At 37.1% G+C, this 23,769-nt stretch overlaps 1 protein-coding gene and 1 pseudogene across 1 annotated transcript in view; one reads left to right on the forward strand and one right to left on the reverse strand.

Moving 5' to 3' along the window:
• Nucleotides 1–23,769, forward strand: part of LOC129017989 (protein FAM182B-like) — a 789,280-nt gene that overhangs the window by 32,871 nt on the left and 732,640 nt on the right. The gene's annotated exons all lie outside the window — the stretch shown is intronic.
• LOC134738679 (putative nuclear receptor corepressor 1-like protein NCOR1P1) lies at nucleotides 1,393–11,179 on the reverse strand (annotated as a pseudogene).

The following is a 23,769-nucleotide window of genomic DNA, read 5'->3' on the forward strand; positions in this document are numbered from 1 at the left end:
TCCATACGCTGCTGGTAATAGTATAAAATGGTACAGAGACTTTGGAAAATAGTTTTGAAGTTTTTCAAAAATTTAAACATAGATTTACCATATGCCTACTCCTAGATATATAAAGAAAATTGTAAAAATATGTCCACACAAAAACGAGTACATGAATCTCATCACAGTACATTATTAATCATAGTCAAAAAATGAAAACAACTCAAATATCCATCAACTAAATAAATGGATAAACAAAACATAGTATACTCATGCAATGGGATTCAGGCATATAAAGCAATGAAGTGCTGACACAAGATACAACATGGATGAATCAGAACAACATGCTAAATTAATGAAGCCAAACACAAAAGGTCACATATGATTCTGTGTTTTCTGATATTTGGCATATGCTAGTCCATAGAGACAGAGAATAGACTAGTGGTTGCCAGGGGCTGGGGAAAGGGGGAAATGGGGAGTAACTGCTAGTAAGTATGGAGTTTCTTTTTGAAATGATAAAAATATTCTAGAGTTAGAGAGTGGTAATAGCTATACAACTTTATGAATACATTAAAAGCACTTAAAGCGCCTACAGTCCCAGCTACTTGGGAGGCTGTTGCAGGAGAATCGCTTGAACCTGGGAGGCAGAGGTTGCAGTGAGCCAAGATCACACCACTGCACTCCAGCCTGGGTGAAAGAGTGAGACTCCAAATGCGGGAAAAAAAAATGGACTTCGTGTACACTTAGAGTGGATACTGGGCTAAAAGTGAAGTTACAGGCCACAAACTAGGCAAATCTTCTATACACATATCTGACAAGGGACTTCAGGAAATCCTAAAAGTTTCAATGATGAAATAGGAGACTATAGACAAAAGACTTGAACATGCACATAAGGAACCCAAATAACCCATAAACAAATGAAAATAAGCTCAGCCTCCTTCCAAACCACAGAAGACTATCTCATATCCAACTGAAAAAATGGTATCAAGTAAAGGCAAGAATGTGCACAAACCAGTACCCACATAAGCTGCCAGTGGGAATGTAAAATGGTGTTACTTCTTAGCAAATTTGGTATCATCTATTAAATAGTTCACTGTGCATAATCTTGGGCCAAGCACTGCCATTCCTGGGCACATGCCCTGGAAAATCTCTACATGTGAACCAAAAACCAGCACCATTGTATGGATTATAAAAAAAAATCAAAAATAGAATGGACACACAAATTTCACTCTCTACAATCATATAATCAGACAGTGCAGCAAGGAAAATGAATGAATGTAAGAAAACCACAATAGTAGCAAAAACCAGCAAGTCAGAATATATAAGGCATGATTCCTTTTATGTAAAGTTTCAAAATATAGAAAACTCAAAAATACCTTCTGTAGGGAGAAAAACATACATTCTTAGAATATATTAGACAAAGACTTTTACTTGTTTCTTTTTCAGCTTAAGGATCTGCTGTTTTATTTTTGCAATTTCTCAATCTACACGACCCATACTCTGTATTAACTCTTCCTTTGAAAGTTTTGAAGGTGAAGCATTTTGATCATCTCCACATGGTTGCCCTGATATTGGAGAGGATGGAGCTCCATGTTTGCCTCCGAATGCTGGATCCTTTAGAGAATAAAACCAAGAAAAACAATTTATTTCTCACTAATAGAGTCCAGATTGCCTTAAATGAAAAAGTCGGTTTTAAACCACAGCAGAGCCATGTGTACTATGTGTCCAATGAAACCTTTAGTAGTAACTTTCATATTTACATATATGCAAATTCTCACCTCACTTTTATAGTTTAGATATACCATGTACTATTTTGAAGAGCCTAAAAGCTATACAAAGTCAGGTGAGTTAGTGTTGATCAGCCTCTAGTGTAACAATACTGAAATTATAGAGAATTTATAGGTAAATAATGCAATCACGACAAAGGAAGATACCAACTTCTCAGCCGTTTCCTTGCAATGGCTCTTCAAATGGTCTGAACAACTGGCTGGGAAATAGTATTATTCCAGGCAAAACCTGTGTGTCCACCCAACTTAACAACTATAACATGGCCAAGTGTTCCTATCAAAAGTTTTCAGGCTTTCCAAACCAAAACTGAGGTACAAAAGTCAGAGAAGTGACCTAGGAACTTCAGCTGCTACTATCTCTGGGCCTACTTTCATAAAGCCCACTCTACAGCATACGTAACATTTCCTTAGCCAAAAACATCCCATTACACCTCCAAATCAGCAGAGCTGTAGCAGAATGAAAGCCCCTTCACCCAAAATCCACTACCCTCCAACACACATCCACACACACCCTATTAATTTCCAGTCTGCTGTAAAGATATAAGCAATATTATAAAACAGATAACTTTTAGAGTACTAATTTTACTTAGACTATGAGAAACCTACAGTGAGGGTAGTTCACAGGATTACAGAATCCTAAAATGTATTAAATAATGATTAAGGAACTGTGAAAAGTCAATAGTTCTGAGCCAAGAATGCATACAGGAGATAACTGGACAGTTGCTTCAAAACACCTTAGTACAGATATTTCAGCTAATATACACTGAGGAAAAGCCTCATATTCTGTAATAGTATGCACTGAATCTAAGAGGCCTTCTGGGAAAATAAGATTATGGCTACACCCTAAAACCTGTACAATTCTGTAAGGAAAGCACCAATAAAAGCAATAACAATTCTAATAGACTTAATAGAGTTAAAGCTCCAGTATCCTTTGCATCTGGCATACAGTCAATCTTTGGCAGCTTTAAGCCCTACAGTTTATGATTCCTCTCTTAAGATGTAAATCCGTGAGGTCGCTGGCTTCCAAAATAAACCAGTATGTTTCATCTAAACAAAATATCAGTGGCCGGGCATGGTGGCTTATGCCTGTAATCCCAGCACTTTGGGATGCCAAGGCGGGCAGATCACAAGGTCAGGAGTTCAAGACCAGTCTGACCAACATGGTGAAACCCCATCTCTACTAAAAAATACAAAAATTAGCTGGGCGTGGTGGCGGGCACCCGTAGTCCCAGCTACTCAGGAGGCTGAGGCAGGAGAATGGCTTGAACCCAGGAGGGAGAGGTTGCAGTGAGCTGAGATTGCACTACTGCACTCCAGCATGGGTGACAGAGTGAGACTCCGTCTCAAATAAAAGAAAAAAAACCTCAGACTTGGCATACAACCATCTTTATCAACCTCTTTTTCTCCCCCTCCCTCCTTTATCAACGTTAAAAACATACAAGAAAATTTGTCTTCACATTGTCTTTTCAATGCTCGAATCTTCACTAACACTGTGAAAAGCACAACAGTTCTTAAATTCACTAAACCAGTTACTACTTGCACTAAATGAAAACTAAATGCAGAATGTTGAAATATTTTTAAGTCTTCATGTGTTGTGAAGCCTTTTTCTTTCATTATGAGACAGCGTACTCCTGAGAACTTAGAAATGTTAATGCATAAAGAAAGATCTTTGGTGAACCACCAGGGCTTTCATGATACATGAATATCATTCTCCCACTATATGCATATGAGTAAATTTGTGTTACAGAATCATATATAATAGCAAAAGAGATTACATTTTGATTCAGCAGACTTCAAAAGTGCTCCTCAGGTGATTCTGATGCATGCCCAAACAATTAATATTACAAAGAAATATTTTCCACTGACTTCCTTTCTAAATATTAAATATTTAATAAGAAACCAAATCCTCAAGTGCCTACTTATATAACAGGAATAGGGTGGTGGATCAAAACAGACAAGATATCTGCCTTCATGAAGTTTACAATCTTGGGTTGAAACAGCCAGATACCAATCCTGAAGAAAAAGAATTAGATTCTTACCTCATATCTTACATCAAAAAAAAAAAGTCAAGTAATAGCAAACATTTATAAGAGGCTTATTAGCAAATCAAAAAAAACCTCAAGTTAAAAAAAAAAAGATTCACATTATCTTGGGTTCAGGAAGGCCAAAAGCAAAAGATATAAAAGACATTAGTTTTCAAAAAATAGAGATTGATGGACAAAATAAAAAACAATCTTCTGCTGGGCACGATGGCTCACACCTGTAATCCCAGCATTTTGGGAGGCCGGGGCAGGCAGATCACTTGAGGTGAGGAGTTCGAGACCAGCCTGGCCAACATGGTAGAACCCCATCTCTACTAAAAATACAAAAATCGCTAGATGTGGTGGTGCGAGCCTGTAATCCCAACTACTTGGGAGGCTGAGGTTGCGGTGAACAGAGATGGCACCACTGCACTCCAACCTGGGTGACAGAGGAAGACACCGTCTCAAAAAAAAAAAAAAAAAAAACACACACACACGCAAAAACACAATCTTCTGCTTATCAAATCAGTAATAACAAATTAAAAATGCAAATGAATGAACAGGGAAAACATTTGCAAAACATGCACTCTAACAACTCAATATAAAATAAACCAACAAAAAAATGGGCAACATATATGAAAAAACAATTTACAAAACAGGAAAAATAACCAATAAACAAATAAAAAATGTTAAATTTTACTAACAAATAATAACTTAAAAACAATCATTCATCAAATTAACAATCTTTTTGTAAAACAATAAACGTGGTGTCAGCAAGGATACAGAAGGAGTGGGTACCTTTATTTATTTTTATTTTTATTTTTTATTTTTTGAGACGAAGTCTCACTCTTGTCCCCCAGGCTGAAGTGCAATGGCGCAATCTCAGCTCACTGCAACCTCTGCCTCTCAGGTTCAAGTGATTCTCTTGCCTCAACCTCCTGAGTAGCTGGGATTACAGGCGCCTGCCACCAGGCCCGGCTAATTTTTGTATTTTTAGTAGAGACGGGGTTTCACCATGTTGGCCAGGCTTGTCTCGAACTCCTGACCTCTGGTGATCTGCCTGCCTCAGCTTTCCAAAGTGCTGAGATTACAGGCGTGAACCACTGCGCCCGGCCAAGAAGTGGGTACCTTTATACACTTTTGTCAGGAGTTAAGAACTGGCCCTACTCTTTTGCAGGACAATCTGGAAATACCCACTGAACCTTAAAAATCAACCTGGTCTGTAATTAATTATACTAAAAGAAGTCTACCTTAAGGAAATAAGTAAGAATGCATACAAAAAAAAAACAACCTAAATAATGTATGGGCCAGCTGCAGTGGCTCACACCTATAATCCCAGCACTTTGGGAGGCCAAGGTGGGCAGATCACCTGAGGTCAGGAGTTCGAGACCAGCCTGGCCAACATGGTGAAACCTCATCTCCACTAAAAATACAAAAATTAGCTGAACTTGGTGGCATGCGCCTGTAGTCCCAGCTACTCAGGAGCCTGAGGCAGGGAATCACTGGGAGGTATAGGTTGCAGTGAGCCAAGATCGTGCCACTGCACTCCAGCCTGGGCAACAAAGTGAGACTCCGTCTCAAAAAAAAAAAAAAAATGCATGTCACAACACCGTACTTCTGAACAAACAGGTAACCTGAATGTATGATGTTTGATTAAGGAAATAACTTCATTTAATCAGTGAACTTTATTTATTCACATGTGGAATACTAAGTAGCCACTAACAATACAGTTGTAAACTTATTGGCACAAAAAGAAGCTAAGCACGTATTTAAGCAAAAGTAAAGTTAAACAGAATGTACAAAGTGAGCACATTAAAATATTCGTATGGGCTGACTCTGGACACACTGCCTATGGGTTAGCCCTGTTCCACAAGGAGCAGCATCAAAAAAAATAAATAAAAAAACCCATAAAATAAAATAAAATTAAATTAAAATTAACATAATACACACACAATTAGGGAAGAATCAACATGAAAATGTTAATAACTTTTAAGTGGTAAAACTGTAGGTAATTTTTTCTTTCAAGCTTATTTAATTCTTCTATAAATGATATACCTAGGCTTAACATTTTAAAAAAATCTAAGAAATGTTAGTTCTTTTTAAATCCTTACTTCTGGAGGTGGGCAGTTGGGAGAGAATGGGGAGAGGGAGACGGAAAGAGAAGTATTAGTTAGCAGTAGTAGTAATGGTTTACACTTTAGAGGAAAAAAGCAGGACTAGAGTCAGGGGTCCTGGGTTAATTCCAACTCAGGTACCTAGGTCACTTAATTTTTCTGAACATCCAGTTTCTCAACTATAACATGGAAATGGGTCACACTACAACACAACATGTCTCATTTTAATGAATCAGTTTTTAAGACACTTTTCTGCTAAAAAATGAAATTCAATAAATTACATTTGTGGTAATGTATTCAGCCATGGAAGATGACCTTTATTCACTATAATTTTAAATTTCTTTTTTTTAATGCAGCAGAACATTTCTTATAAACCCCACAGACTACTGTATGATAAAGATGTTTCACATGATTAGGTGGGTCACAAAACACCTAGAAGCTTAGCTAATTTCTAGCTTACAGCAAAGAATTTTTCCCCATCCAACTTACTATTTTGAAAAATTTCAAATTCACTTAAAAGTTGAAGGAACAGTATAATGGACACTCATTTATCCTTCATCTAGATTCACCAGTAGTTAACATTTTAACATATTTGCTTTCTGTGTGTCTCTGTGTATGTGCCTAAAACTTCATTTTGGCTGAACTATTTGAAAATAAATTGTAGATACATTTATTATCTTTTAAATTACTCTTCATTGCATGAGAACTCAAAGAAAATGTGTGGGTACTTATTTATCTGATATCAGGGAAGAAAGGGCAATTAGGCATAAAGGTTAATAAACATTATAGAAAAAAGATTTGATGGCAGTAAAAACATTTTAAACTTCAGTATGCTTTAAAAAAAAAAGAAAAATTGAAACAAAAAGACACTGGGAAAAATATTAGAATATGTTAGGCAGGCAGATCACTTGAGGCCAGGAGTTCGAGACCAGCCTGGCCAACATAGTGAAAACTTGTCCCTAATAAAAATACAAAAAATTAGCTGGGGCCAGGCACAGTGGCTCATGCCTGTAATCCCAGCACTTTGGGAGGCTGAGGCGGATGGATCACCTGAGGTCAGGAGTTTGAGACCAGCCTGAACAACATGGTGAAACCCCGTCTCTACTAAAAAATACAAAATTAGCCAGGCATGGTGGCGCATGCCTATAATCCTAGCTACTTGGGAGGCTGACGCAGGAGAATCACTTGAACCCGGGAAGCGGAGGTTGTGGTGAGCCAAGATCGCATCATTGCACTCCAGCCTGGGCAACAAGAGTGAAACTCTGTCTCAAAAAAAAAAAAAAATAGCTGGGCATCGTAGTGCGTGCCTGTAGCCCCAGCTACTCAGGGGACTGAGGCACGAGAATTGCTTGAACCCGGGAGGCGGAGGTTGCAGTGGGCCGAGATCATACCACTGCTCTTCAGCCTGAATGACAGAGCAATAATGCCTCAAAAAAAAAAAAAAAGTAGCCACAGGGGGGAAAATGTGTTTTATATATTAATGAACAAAAATGAAGAATGACCACAGGCTTCTAGTCAGAAACCATACAAGCCAGAATACAATGATATGACATCTCTTAAAATACTGAAACTGTCAACTTAGAATTCTATATCTAGAGAAAATTGTCTTCAGAAATAAAAACTTTTTCAGGCAAATAAAAGCTGAGAGAATTAATTGCCAAAAGACCTAAACTGAGAGAAATGAAGTGCTTCAGGCAAAAACACAATAATATCAGAAGAAAACTTGAAGACACAAAAAGAAAGAAGGATGTCAGAAATGATATATATACAGGCAATTAGAGAAGAAAAAAAACAATAAAGAGTGGAAATCAGTGAAATAAAAAAATAGTGAAAATGATTGAAACCAAAGCTAGCTCTTCAAGAATCTATTAAATTGATAAACCTTTAGGTGGACTGATTAAAAAATAATAAAAACAAACATTATGAACATGAGGAACAACATCTCAACATATCTCAAAGGCACTGAAATGATGAGGAAATATTGAGACAAATTATGTCAATAAATCTGATACCTTAAACAACAAAATATACCGAAACTGACTCAAGAAAAAATTGAGTATCTGAATTATAACTATGAAAGAAATTGAGTTCATATTTAAATTCTTCCCACAAAAAAAAATTCTGGGCCCAACAGTTTCACTGACAAATTCTATCAAATATCTAAGATGAAAAAGTATCAATCCCGGCCACACATAGTGGGCTCACACCTGAAATCCCAGCACTTTGGGAGGCTGAGGCGGGTAGATCACCTAAGGTCAGGAGTTCGAGACTAGCCTGGCCAACATGGCGAAACCCTACTAAAAATACAAAAAATTAGCCAGGCATGGTGGCAGGTGTTTGTAATCCCAGCTACTTGGGAGGCTGAAGCAGGAGAATTGCTTGAACGAGGAAGAGGAGGTTGCAGTGAGCCGGGATCACACAACTGCCCACTCTAGTCTGGGTGACAGAGTGAGACTCAAAGAAAGAAAGTGGAGAAAGAGGGCAGAGAGAGAAAGAGAGAGAGAAAGAAAGAAAGAAAGGAAGAAAAAGAAGAAAAAGAAAGAAAAAGAAGAAAGAAAGAAAGGAAGGAAGGAAGGAAGGAAGAAAGAAAAGGCCAGGTGCAGTGGCTCATGCCTATAATCCCAACACTTTGGGAGGCTGAGGTGGGCGGATCACTTGAGTTCAGAAGTTCGAGACCAGCCGGGCCAACACGGTGAAACTCCACCTTTACTAAAAATAGAAAAATTACCTGGGCGTGGTGGCACATGCCTGTAATTCCAGCTACTCAGGAGGCTGAGGCAGGAGAATTTCTTGAACTTGGGAGACAGAGGTTGCAGTGAGCTGAGATGGCACCATAGCACTCCAGCCTGGGCAACAGAGCAAGACTCTATCTCCAAAAAAAAAAGTACATCGGACTTGATACAAATAAAAAATGTATGCTCTCCAAAGGATACTGTTAAGAAAATGAAGCAATACTTCTTTTAATAATCTAGATACAACAAATATTTGTTTTCTAAGTAATTTTACCTATAATAATCAAAAACTGGACCTAGCCTCGATGGTCCAGTTTTTGATTATTATAGAAGTAAAATTACTTAGAAAACATATATCTATATATCTGTTGTATCTAGATAATTAAAAGAAGTATTGCCTCATTTTCTTAACAGTATCCTTTGGAGAGCCATAAAAAATGATGAGTTCATGTCCTTTGTAGGGACATGGATGAAATTGGAAATCATCATTCTCAGTAAACTATCACAAGGACAAAAAACCAAACACCACATGTTCTCACTCATAGGTGGGAATTGAACAATGAGAACACATGGACACAGGAAGGGGAACATCACACTCTGGGGACTGTTGTGGGGTGGGGGGAGGGGGGAGGGATAGCATTAGGAGATATACCTAATGCTAAATGATGAGTTAATGGGTGCAGCACACCAGCATGGCACATGTATACATATGTAACTAACCTGCATATTTTGCACATGTACCCTAAAACTTAAAGTATAATAATAATAAAATAAAATAAAATCAAAAACTGTAATAGGTGACTGGGTAAACAAATTGTGGTATACCCATACTCAACAATAAAAAGGAAAGAACTGAGACATGCCAGACATGGGTAGATCACAGAAGTACTATGGGAAGCAAAAGAGGTCATAGACAAAAGAGTTCCCATGAAGCTCAGAACATATACAATGTTTTATGATAGAGAGCAGATCAGTGGTTTCCTAGGAGCTGAGGTTAGTAGGAAGTGGGGGAGGAGGACTGACACGGGTGGGTGCCAAGGAGGATGGGGTGCCAAGGAACGTGCTGGAGTGTTAGAAATGTTGTTCATCTTCATTTTGGTGATGGTTCTATGAGTTCATGAATTTGTCAAAATTTGTTACAATGTACACATATAATAAGTGCATTCTAATATAGATATATGTGTATATATATAAACTCAACTGCAAAGTTGATTTTGTTTTTTTTTTAAGACGGGGTTTCACTTTTGTTGCCCAGGCTGGAGTGCACCAGCACGATTTTGGCTCACTGCAACCTCTGCCTCCCGGGTTCAAGCAATTCTCCAGCCTCAGCCTCCCAAGTAGCTGGGATTACAGGTGCCTGCCACAATGCCTGGCTAATTTTTTCATATTTTTAGTAGAGATGGGGTATAACCATGTTGGCCAGGCTGATCTCAAACTCCTGACCTCAAGTGATCCACCCGCCTCAGCCTCCCAAAGTGCTGGGATTACAGGCGTGAGCCACTGCGCCCGGCCTGATTTTATGAAAAAACCAGCAGCAACAATAATCCGGAAAATTGGTAATCAGATGAATAACACTGGGGTAGGGGGATGACACAAGCAAAATTCAACATCCAATCATGACAGAAATTCTGAAACTAGGAACAGAAAGCAACCTCTTCAACCAAAAAAGGCATCAACAAAAACGTGCAACTAACATTACACGTAATGGTGAAAGACTAAATGCCTCCCTACACAGGAACAACGTAGGAATGTCCATTCTAACTGCAATCATGACTGCACTTCACAGGAGTCCTCAGTAGGACCCCGTAGTACATTCTGATGACAAATCTGCTTTCTCAGTCTCTGAGATGACCGTTTTTTCCCGTCCTTTCCTATTTTTCTTTAAACCTCTTATACCCATATCCTTGGTCTACTGTGAGATGATTATTTCACCTCATACTTTATTTTTCACAAGGTAAATCAATCTCTTACAAACTCTTCCTATGATAAAGTCTTCCTTCCTGTCTACCATCCCTTCCTTCCTACCTACTATACACATCTTCCTACCATCAGTCTCTCAAGAAGACAGGGGTCTTTATCCTGGCCATCACTCGAGACATGCCAAGTTATCTGGCCAGCTTAAAACTCAACCACAACTTGGGAGTATAAATAAAGGTCTTACCCTAGAAATTCTTGAGAATTGATAAGTTTTCTATTTATCATCAACTCCTGTCATCAAAAGCAAAGACAAGTTCAACTCTTCAAATCGGCATAAAGCCACAGTAAGAAGACAGAAATAATTAATTCCCAACCTTTGGTTCCTCGTCTTTGTAAATAGCTCTTGCCACTTTAAAAAAAAAAGGGTAAATTTGGTGGTTTCTACCAACATGTGTATTAAATAGGAAAAGTAAAGAAAAACACAAAAAACATGTGCAATTGGCATAGTATTTGTTCCTTACCTGCTGGTGGTGGGTGCTGGGAAATGTATACCTTACAGAGTGAGGAGGATAATGACTTTGTTCTGTGCTGAATGCTCCTTGGTTGGGAGGATAACCTGAACTTGACATTATCAGCAAAGAAGTCCTCACCAGACTGTGAGATCAACGCCAATAAATAATCATGTTTCTAGGAAACCATCTAAACAGGATGGGAAAAAAATAGAATTAATAAGAACTAAAACACCAAGTGTACTTCTAATAAATTATAACTATATCTACATAAATAAAACCACAATTACCTGTAAAAGCTTCCTCTCAAGTATTTACTTAATAAAAGTTATCAAGATTTGAAAATATTAATACATCATTTCTTTTCATATTTAAAATAGGTTAATATGTGACAAATAATGTAATTAGCTATATAAAGTAAAAACAGTATATAAAAACAGCATAATATCTGGCACATAGTAACCGCTCAGTAAATACCTTTCTATAAATGTCTGAGGAATATAAAGACAAAAACACATGGTTTTAAATTTGAGAGTTGATAAGTCAATTGTGAAAAGAATTCAAGAGTGGTTTTAAGGTAAGCATTTGTGCAGAGGAAGTATTGTCTTTATTAAATAATTCTGAACCAAGAATGATAAAATACTAAGTTTTGTAATCACAGATGGTAGGTAGATGGACATTTGTTATGTTACTCTTTGCATGCGTCTATGGAACTGAAAAAGCAAATAAAGAAAAAGAAGGCCAGGAGCGGTGGCTCCTGTAATCCCAGCACTCTGGGAGGCTGAGGCGGGTGGATCACTTGAGGTCAGGAGTTCGAGACCAGCCTGGCCAACATGGTGAAACTTCTTTTCTACTAAAAATACAAAAATTAGCCAGGCATGGTGACATGCACCTGTAATCCCAGCTACTTGGGAGGCTGAGGCAGGAGAATCACTTGAGCCTGGGAGGTGGAGGTTGCAGTGAGCCGAGATCATGCCATTGCACACCAGCCGGGGCAACAGAGTGAGACTCCATCTCAAAAAAAAAAAAAAGAAAGAAAGAAAAACAAAGCCATCTTCATTATAAAGTATATTCCTACTTGTCCACAATTCTAGACTAATTTGATTTGTCTGTCTTTTCTTGTGCCAATGCCACACTTTTCAAATTACTCTACTATTATGAGGTTTCATATCCAGCAGGGCAAGTTTCTGTGTCCAGCAGGGCTGGACACAAGACAGCCTGAAATGACCTGATGCGACCTCAGCATACTTTATATACGAGGTTATGCAAATACAGTTCCTGGATTACATGTTCTGGTTGGACAAGAAAAAACCTCTAGGCCTACTCTGATTGGACTTTATTTTCATTCTGTGATTGGTTGTGTTCAGACTTGCTCTTATCCAGTCAGAACATGATCATAAAGTCCAATCAGAGTAAGCCTGGAGGTTTTTTTCTCATCCAATCAAAACATGCAGTCCAGGAACCTCCGTGGGCATAACCGCAGTATATAAATGATGCTGAAGAGTGATCAGGCGTTTTCAGGTTCCTGTATTTTGCTGTGGAGTTGCTCGCTGCCCGACGTAGAGGACTAGGAATCAGGAGTCACTTGCGGTATGCTGGAGGCTGGAGCCGGGGCAGCGTGGCTCGCCTCGCTGCGGTTGTTGGCAGCAACGGAGAGATAGCAGCACGGCTGGAGCGGTAGGAGAAGGAAAACAGTTTTGGGGTAGATGGAGGGGAGTAAAGACGGTAGTTAGTGCCAAAGCGAAAAAAGGATAGCTTAGCCGGAGAAGGTGTTGCAGAAAGATGTCGGCGAAAAGATGGTGGGGAAAAAAGTTTTTGGGTAGATGGAGGTGTAAAAACAGGGTGGGGAGTGGGAGGGAAGAAAGGTTTTGCAGAAAGACGGTGGGTAAAAAGTTTAAGGGTAGATGGAGGTGGAAAAGAGGGTGGCAAGTGGGAAAAGGAAAAACGGGGAGGTGATGGGGGGAAAATGGGGCTAGCAGTAGGGAGAGAAGGTTTTGTGAAAAGACGGTGGGGAGAAAATACAGTGGGGTGGGGGGGAGTTTTTGTGTTGAGGAGCAAAACAGGGTAGCAAGTGGGAGAAGGGAAAAGAGGGTAGCCAGCAAGAGGAAGACAAGGTTTTGTGAAAAGACAGTGGTAGGAAAGAAAGACGGTGGAGAAAGAAAAGACGGTGGGTAAAAATTGTTTGGATAGATATAGTGGGGAAAGACGGTGACGAGGAGGAGGAAAGAGGGTGGGTGGCGAGAGGGAGCCAGGGATAGGGGGTTGGGAAAACGACCGAAAAATGGTTTGGGGTAGATGGAGGGCAAAAAAGAGGGTGGCAAGCAGGATAGGGGAAAGAGCATGAGTGGTAAAGGGGGGAGACTTTGAAAAGGGGGAAAGTTTTGGGGTGTAGATGGAAGTGGAAAGAGGGAGGTGAATAGGAGTGGGGAGAAGGCTTTGTGAAAAGACCAGGGAAATGTTTTTGGGTAGATGGAGAAGGTAAAGAGAATGGCAAGGAGGAACAGGGGGAAAGACGATGAAGAAAACAGTTTTTGGGTGGATGAAGGGGGAAAAGAGGGTAGTGAGCAGGAGTGGAGAGAAGGTTTTGGGAAAAGACGGAGGAAAATGTTTTTGCTTAAAGGAGCAAAAGAGGGTGATGAGAGCGGGAGGGGGAAAAAGAGGGTGGCCAGGGATAAGGGGAAAAGACGGTGGGAAGAAACTGGGGAAAGGGTTTGGGTAGATGGATGGGGAAAAGGGTGTTGAGCACGAGAGTAGAGAAGGCTTTGTGAAATGAGGGTGGGAAAAAAATGATGGAAGTTTTGGGGGCAGATGGAAGAAAAAGGGTGGTGAGAGGGAGGGGGCCAAAGGCGGTCGGGAAAAGAAGGTAGGGAAATAATGGTGGGGGACAAAGTTTCGGGTAGTTTTTTTAAATAAGATCATTTGTATTTTTGCTTTTGAGCAGTTTCAGTTATGTATTTCGTGTATGAACCCGTTGCCTGAGGCATAGTTTGCAAATACTTGCTTCCATTCTCTGGGTTGTTTCATTTTTTTTAAATTTTAATTTAATTTAATTATTTTTAGACGGAGTCTTGCTCTGTCGCCCAGGTTGGAGTGCAGTGGCGCGATCTCCGCTCACTGCAAGCTCTGCCTCCTGGGTTCACTCCATTTTCCTGCCTTGGCCTCCCGAATAGCTGGGACTATAGGCGCCTGCCACCACACCGGGACTTTTTTTGTCTTTTTAGTAGAGACAGGGTTTCACCGTGTTAGCCAGGATGGTCTCGATCTCCTGGCTTCGTGATTGGCGAGCCTCAGCTTCCCAAAGTGTTGGGTGTACAGGCGTGAGCCACCGCTCCCGGCCTGTTTCTTTATTCTACTGATTGCTTCCTCTGCTTTGCAGAAGCTTTTCTCTTTTTTTTTCGAGACGGAGTCTCACTCTGTTGCCCAGGCTGGAATGCAGTGGCATGGTCTCAGCTCACTGCGAGCTCCGACTCCCGGGGTCAGGCCATTCTGCAGCCTCAGCCTCCCAAGTAGCTGGGACTGCAGGCGCAGGTTACCAAGCCCAGCTAATTTTTTGTGTTTTTAGTAGAGTCAGGGTTTCACCGTGTTAGCCAGGATGGTCTCAATCTCCTGATCTCGTGATGCGCCCACCTCGGCCTCCCAAAGTGCTGGGATTACAGGTGAGAGCCACTGCTCCCGGCCTGGAAACAACTTTATTTTCTGGTGTTGTATTTGTATACATACATTAATAGCCCTGAGTTTTAATAAAGTTGCTTTTAAAATATGTATCTTATTTCTCAGAAATATACCCTAAGGCATGTGATTAATTGGGTGGCATGTTCTTTGGTTTTTACAGTTGAAGGATTGTCATTCCTTTATACAAAAAAAAAATTAAAGGGGAATTTTTATCATATACTAGAGGAAAGAAGGCAGATACTAAATAATAAATACTGTATGCTTCCATGTTAATAAAATTTGAAATTCCCAAGACAGAATGCATTAAACCTTTCTGGGGTTGAAGTGGGGAATTTCATTGGCAAAGGTCGTGCAATAAATGTGTAGGTGAAGGGAATATTCTATATTTGATTGTGTAGGTGATTATCTAGCTTTATAAATTTGTAAAACTGAACTGGACAAATGTGTGCCTTATATGCAAATTACTCTATAAAATTGATTAAAACTAGTTAGGAGAGAATCAGTCAAGGGGAAAAGAAAGAAAAGTCATGTGAAAAAATTGCCAATGCACTAGAATTATCTTTGATGACATTAAATATAGCCTGGCTTTCTCTTAATTCTTTTTAAAATTTATGTAGATTTCTCAATCCTTTGATACTTTTTCCTCAACAGATTTTATATTCTCATATATGTCAATGTATGGTTACATAAGAGAGGGCTTTTACAGTTGGACTGGAACAGCTTGATATTTATATCTAGAGATGCATTGGAAGCATAACACTGACCGTGAGCAAGATGAAAATGGCATGTGCTAGTTAGTGATTCGTAATATGTTGCTTTTAAGTTTAGTGCCAACTGGTCTACATCGTTGAGAATGTTTAGTTTGATGGTTTACACAACGTGGCTTAAGTATATGACCAGCAATGTATGAGGGAGCCTGCTAAAAAGACTTTTCTGCACTTTAAATTATTATAGTAAGCTCAAATCTTGAAGGTTCATAATATACAGATAAAATGTGCCCGTGAGACTGAGAAAGGATCCTGAAAGACAGACTTTCAATGATTTCCTGCATTTTATTTCTGTTGTACTTTACCTTTACCTTTATTAAACACTAATAAAGTTCTTCTTATAGGGCCTCACAGGCCTTTTTAGTTTTCCAACCTATTCATCCTTGGTGCAAACCTAGTAATTTTTTGCATGATAGTATTGGGATTTTACTCTGAGGCTAGGCTTCAAACTGTAAAAACAGCTTTTTAGAATTGTATCATTTTCAGTCTTTCCATCGTGTTCCATTGTCCCAGCCACACACACACCAGATAACAAGACGAAAAGCAACCTCAAAAGGTAACACATCTGTAGTAGATGTTTTTACCTCTTGAAAAATCTAAGGAAAAGATACTAAAAATGAAGGCATCAGTAAAATAGTATCATTTTAAGTTGACCTCGAGTATTTCAACGTCAGTCTAGCTTCAGAACAATACATCTGCAAGGGGAAATGGGGTACTTTTGTGTTTTTTTACACCTGTTATTTCAATTGAAATACAAAAAACTAATTTGACCTAACTATAAACATAAGAAGGTTTTATCAGCATTGAAATAAAATAAGAGAAAATGCATTTGTGGGTCTGACCTCAGGACGGATTTTAAATAGTCAATGTTACCTCTCTCATTCCCTCTTCTCTGAGCATCAGCTTTATTATTCCATCCTTCTTTGGCACTGACAGACACAGACTCATTCTTACAACATATACCATCAGAAGTGAAACCTTCACCCTCTCCAACCCTTGAAAAATCTGAGATGCACTTTGACTATTCTCAGATCATGGACCTATTACTTGGATCAAAAAGTACTGCACAGGGAAGTAGATACTATAATCTCTGACATTACAGTTTCAAGGTTGGAGTGACAAAGGGATGGCTCCCATAAGGAGTGAGTATCATAGAAATGATATTTTTATGGTCATACTTTTGTGAACTAGGCAGACATCCCTTCATGTCAACTACATCTCTACTTTGAACAGATAAATATCCATGCATATACTAAATTATACAGTAATATAAGCATGACTTTTCATTAAAATTTTAACCAAAACAGTCTATTTAGGTGAATAAATACCGATACAGGAGACATTTCTGCTTGAATGATCTTTACCCTTTGGGAGACATAAATAAAATGATGTCATACTTTATTATGAAATGACTATCCAGCATATTTATGTGCAAACTTTCATAATAAATTTCTTTATTGTCTAAAATAAGCACAAAAGCCCTTTTAATTAATGTCTCTTTAATATACAGAATAAATATAAGAAAATAGCACAAATGGTATTACGCCGGCACACAGAAATAGTTTCAGTTAAAAGCCAATCCTGTATTTTGAGAACTTGACAAAATCATAATTGAAAATAGTGTATTATCTTACATGCAGATGTTGTGTAATCAGGGACATCCAAATAACTTACATCCAAATATTTCACAATTAGTCTTTGACATATTCTGTGAAGTAGTATAAAATCATGCCCTCAGGAATACAAAAGCACAAAGGGAGGCAGGACTCCATATAGCCATTTATTCATTTCCTAAGGTTAGGTACAATGAGGACTGCATTTTCAGCATTATCAGGGCCATACAGACATTGGAGCTTAAGGGATAATATCCAATTTCATAGCAGTCTGTTAAAGTATAAGCCAGTGTAATGACCCAAATGTTCACCATAATACCATCTTCAGTGATGATGTTATGAATACAGAGGAACACTGCATCTCTAAAATAAACAACGTTTATATGACATGAGACCAATTTGATGAAAAGAAGGCAAACTGTGAATGGTAATTTTGTTTTTTTAATTGTTTTCATTGTGTGTACTCATATCTGAAAATATAGTACCATGTAATTAGAAAAGTTATAACAAAAAATAAGACTGGAAGCCTTAACTTTTTATATCAAATGTTTTGCACACAAATATAGCCTTTTACTGATGATTTATGGCTCCAAAATATTGGTAGCTATAATTATGCTTTGTAAAACAGAAGCTATGAATGCCTTACTACAGAAAGACACAAAATCATTTCCTTACTCATTCACTGCTAGTAGACCCTGCGGCACAGCATTTCCTGCCCAGATACCTGATTATTAATCCAGTTTTGGGTAAGGGGTATACTAACATTAACTAACGGAGATCGGTGTTTAAGCCAGTTAATGTAAAGAAATGCGTAGAAACTGAAATATTCCTTTTAAATTAAAAAAAGTGTCCTTTCTAGATAGACAAAGTTACATGAGGACCCAAATGTATACCAGAAAATCATTTGATGAATATGGAATTAATAAAAGCTGTTTTGTTATATGGTTTTAGTACTTCGTTGGTGCCAGGTTAAAGACATGTGGCCCTAGATAGGATAACTCTACAGAAGAGAATTTAATTTGTTTTCCTGCTTCACCAGAAATCCAACAATTAAGTCAGTGACTCTATTTTCCAATATTCATTTCCTCCATTTTCTCATCTCTTTTTGATTGATGGTATCATTTCGTTATTTTATTTACATTGACATGGAATTCATTTTGGCTAAAATGACTTTTTGACCACTTGTGTGTATATATATGCTTTTAAAATCACTGAACAATATTGTTTCTCTATTTCCAAGGTTATCCCTCTATATTCTCTAAAGTCGATACTGTGAAACAGTCCAGATATGAGTCTAGGAATGGCGGTACAAAATACTGTAAAACTGGAAGCAACTTAGTAGGTAATCAATAGGGAAAATGAAACTCAGTATAATTGACTCTAGTTAATGATGCATTTATTTTATATTTTTCTTCCATTCCTGAGATAAGTCCTGCCTGGTTATAGTATATTATGTTTTATGTATTGCTGGATTTTGGTCATTAGCATTTTGCTGAGGATTTTTTTCATCTATTTTTGTTAAAGATATTGTTCTGTGTTTGTGGGTTTTTTTTTTATGTTTTGTCTGGTTTTGTTATTAGGGTAACTAGCTTCATAGAATAAACTGGGAAGTGTATTCTCTATTTTTTTTGCAAGAGTTTGTAAATAATTGTATTAATTCAACTTTAAAAGTTTGGTAGAGGCATTCTTGGCTAGAAGACTTTGTTGCTATTGTCAGTTTCCCGAGGTGGTAGCTTTGATTACTAACTTAATCTCTTTACTTGATAAGATTTTATATTTCTCTTTGACTCATTTTTGCTAATTTGAATCTTTCTTAGAATTTGTCCAGTTCTTAAAAAATATCTAAATTTTAGATATAATTGTTCATAGGGTACTTTTATAATAAATTTTTATTTAAGTTTAGTGTCCTTTTAAAAATTTCATTAATACTTGAATAGTTTCTCTTCCTTGTTGGTTGGTCTATTTAAATTGTGGCCACTGTTGATGTGTTCAAAGAAACAATTTTTGGCTTTGTTGAGGTTCTCAATTGTTTTTCTGTTTCAGTAATTTGTATACCCTAATACTTGTGGTTGCTGTAGTTTCAATTTTCTTTTTCAGTGCCTTATGGTGGCAAGTTAGAGAATGTAATTTTTGAGTATGAGAACTACTTTTATTGCATCACATAGGAGATATGCATTCTTAAAGTATTTTCTAATTTATTTCTTCTTGGACCCATTGGTTATTTAATAGCATGTTGTTTAATTTCCACATAATTCTGAGTTTCCCAAATTTTCCTATTGCTGATTTATTATTTTACTCAATTATTGTCTGAAAATATGCTTTGTATTATTCCAATGTTTAAATTCATTGAGGTCTATTTTATGGCCTGGGATATGGTATTCCTGGATAATGTTGCGTGTGCACTTGAGAATCTACTGTTGTTACAGTGTTCCTTAAATATCTAATCAGTCTGGTTATTTTATAGTATTGTTCAAGTGTCGTATTTCTTTGTTGATCTTCTGCCTAGCCACTTTATCCATTTGTGAAAGTGAATATCCAAGGCTGCAAGAAGTATGTTAAATTGTCTAATTAATCTTCATTTTTGGAGGTTTCTATGTCAATGGATTTTGAAGCCTTTCATCACACATATATATGCTTATAATTATTTATATTTGAGATATTGGTCCTTTTATTTTTATGAAATCTCTCTTTACCTCTAACCCCTTTTGTTTCAAAGTCTATTTTTTTCTGATATTAATATAACAATTCCAGCTTTCTTGGGGTTACTGCCTGCATCATACAAATTTTCCATCCTTTTTTTGTATGAATTTTCATCTTCGGATCTAAAGTGTGTCTCCTGCAGACATGTGGATGGATCTTGTTTAATTAATTTGTTTTTCCTCCAGTCTGACAATATTTCCTTTATTTGAATATTTAAATTCATTTTCACTTGAGGTTACTCGTATAGTTACATTTACATCCATCATTTTACTTCAGTTTTCTGTATACCTTATGTCTTTTTCATCCCTCTATTCCTCCTTTACTGCTTTCTTCTGAATTAGGTATTTTCTAAAAAACATTTAATTTAAATTTAATAATTTATCTATATTTTTTCAATGTTTCCCTTGTTTAGGGTTTACTGTATACATCTTAACAGAATCAATTTTAGATGCATAGCAATTCTAGTGACCTATGTATATATAAATTTTACTTTTGTTCACTTTTGTATACTTTGGCTCTCCTTCTGTTTGTGCTATTATTGCTGTACACATTACATCTATATATGCTATATACCCAATAATTTGTTATAACTGTTACTTGATGATATGGTTTGTTGTTTTGTCCTCTCCAAAGTTCATGTTGAAACTTAATTTCAATGTGACAGCATTAAGAGCTGGAACCTGTCCTCATGGATGGTATGAGTGTCTTATAGAAGGGCTGGAGGGAATTAGGACCCTTTGCCTTTTCATCCTTTTCACCATATGAAAATAACAGCATTCATCCCCTCTGGAGGATGCAGTATTCAAGGCACCTCAGCAGACACCAAACCTGCCAGCAAATTGGTCTTAAACTTCCAGCCTGCAGAACTATGAGAAATAAATTTCGTCTTTACAAATTTCTCAGTCTCTGGTATATATATGTATCAGCATGAACAGACTAACACACTTGACATAATTTTATATCTCAAAAAAAGATAAAAAGAAACATACTAGGTATTTACAGTTTTTGTTATATTAACAGTCTTATTTATTATTTCAGGTTTTTTCATTTGTTCAGCATTTGAAGCTTCTTCCTGACACCAGAAGGGCTCCTCTTAGCTGTCTTTTTCATGGGTTATTCCTGGTAAACTAGCTGACCTGTGTTTCAAAGCATATGTCTGTAATAAAGTGCCAGTCTCTCTTACTTGCTTTTTACCACCACTTCATTGTTGTTCAATGAAGTTGAAATTTCCTCAGACTCTTCTTTTGGGAAAAGCTTTACACTCTCTGCTGTATGTTCTGCCCCTTCCTTTGGGCAAAACTTCTGAGCTTTGTCTCTGGTGATTGCAGCAAAGAGAGCAGCATTCTCATCTCGGAGTGACAGCCCTACTTTGAGACTGGGTCACTGGGATGAGAAGTAGCCGTTGGTAATCTCAGTCTGCCACTCCTGGAATGAGAACTTTGCCTTACAAACCAGAAAGAAGGCAATCAGGGCTCAGTGTTCTCAGTGTTGCACCCAAACAGTCCTCATTCCATGAATTAAAGCTGGTAGGAGGAAGTGACATCCTACTTCTTGACCATATTCAACAAAAGCTTAACCTCAAGAACAGGTAGTGGCAGCAGGTGGGGGTAGAAATGAAAAATTCTAATGTACTGTTACTCCCAAAAAGATACTATAGCCCCTCAATAGGGTCTAGTAAAAGTTCTGTGTTCTTAGCTACATTGCATTGAGTAGAGTTTATATCAAGATAGGCTGTGAGAAAGAGAGGTAAGAATGGGTTGTGGATCAAATGCAAAAAAACTCTCACTGTTCTTAGTGAGTTTCAGTAGATTTTCTTGAATAAATACTTCATTTTCTATGTACCATTATGACTTTTCAAGTGACATAGGTGATGGTTGTTTTATAATTTTCAACAATTTTATAAAAGATCCATGGAGCTCTTCACATTGCCATTCTAGAGGTGGAGCTTCTGCATTTATTTCTTATGCAAGGAAATTAAGGTTTTCTTTAATTTCTCTTCTTTCTTCTAAAATATGCATTGGAATCTCACTCTCTACAGCAAATTGGGTCTCAGTGTATTTCTTTCTCCAAGAGAAGTCTACTAGATATTCAAATAATTTTTGTTTTATATTGTTATCTTTGAAAGGTTATTTTGTTGTTAAACAAAAGGCAATAGGAAGATGAACATGAAACTCTAACATTCATTGTATGAATATTATCTTTTCATTCACAAAGAGTTACAAAATATATTTGAGTGCTCATGAAGCTTTAAAAAGAAGTGGATTAAGTAATCAATCTCCCTAGACGGATAAAAAAGCACATGATATTTTGGTATTCCCCAACTTCTATTATTTGACTTTCATATTCTAGCAAATAACTTTCAACAATTTGTCAACTTATTTGCACAGTCATTTGTATTTTATATTATTTCCATTATATATAATATAATGGAATTATATTCTATTATGCATGTGTTGAAGAGACTTTAATATATAGAGTAGATGTTGACACACTCGAATTTGTAACAAAGTGAAAAATTACTTTGTCAGAAAACAACTATGTATCAAAATTCTGAAGTGCTTTTCCATCTCTTCTAAAACAACATATAGAAAACGTTATTTTCTCATTATTAAATATGACTCAGAATACAGCAAAACTAATTGGCTATAAAGCAAACCTTTAAAAGAGAATAGTTTGATGAAAAATATAAGCATTCTTAGTTATACATAAGATCCCACAGAGCCAATTTAACTTTTTTTGAGATTTATGTCCCAATTTAAAACTTTTAATTCCTACTGTCTAAGAATTGTGGTTAAAAGTATGAGATAATTAATTACTCCTGACATCCAACTTTTGTGATCATAGTAGGTGACATTCCTTTGAAAAAAATAACTTGAAAATTTTCTGGTAAATGTTATGTTTGTGTGTGGGTGTAGAGTTTCATTTCCAAAACAAGCCCTCACATATCAAAGTTAAGTGTTTCAGTTATCTTGTAAGAGTATGTCCTTGGATGCTATGCTTATGCCAATATTTATACATGTTGAATATATTCAACTTTCATTTAACTTACATAGCCATAATGCTTAACTTTAATCAGAGATTCCTTACTAAGTCTGATGAATGTTGGTAGAAATTATGCTGAAAATAAAATATGTTCGAATAGTTTCTAATAAAAGGATAAAAGGAAAGAAGCTAGCAGAAGAGCCAGCACCACAGAAAGGAAAGTCACATTCTGGATCCAAGCAACCTTTCCATGAGCAAAGAAGCAGCAAACTGCATTCATGAGACAGGGAGCAGAAGCAAGAGAGTGAAGAGGAAGTAGACTTGTTTTTGTTTCTGTTTTTTGTTTGTTTTCTCATGAGAAGAGTGTCCCAGTAGTAGAAATAAGTTCTATGAATGAGACCAGAAAGACAGGTAGAACATCTGGACCCTCTGTATAGGATAGGTAGTTATTATATTGTGTGTTCTGGAGGTAAGATTTATAGAAATTCAAGCCTACAATAGTATCAAGGCCTATTAAGCAAACATCCATTAGACAGCAAGAAAGACTAAGAGGCTTTCAAACCACAAGTGTCAATAGTTAAATGTGAAGCAAATATATAGACATTTGAAACTATGACAAAAAATAATATGAGAGGTTTATCATAATATAATATTTTGTTCTTCAGTTTAGTAATTATATAAAGCTACATACTAGTTTTTCAAAACTTAACCAATCCTCTTAATTTCTGTGAAATTCCTGCTATACTTGGGATAGAGTTTGGAGTGTAAACTCAGTTTGTAGATTTTTTTTTTTTAAATCATGAAACAACATAGCGATAAATTTAAATAGTTTTTCCAGTTGTATCATGTGTGTGATAAAAAGGCTTTATATTTCTGTTTCCTAAATCAGGGCATGACAGTACAAATCATACATCAAGTATTCTTATGTCTGTTATATAATTATAGAAGAATAATGCCCAAACCTTTTTTGAATGAG

This window comes from Pongo pygmaeus, chromosome 19, assembly GCF_028885625.2.
Source record: "Pongo pygmaeus isolate AG05252 chromosome 19, NHGRI_mPonPyg2-v2.0_pri, whole genome shotgun sequence".
Lineage (NCBI taxonomy): Eukaryota > Metazoa > Chordata > Mammalia > Primates > Hominidae > Pongo > Pongo pygmaeus.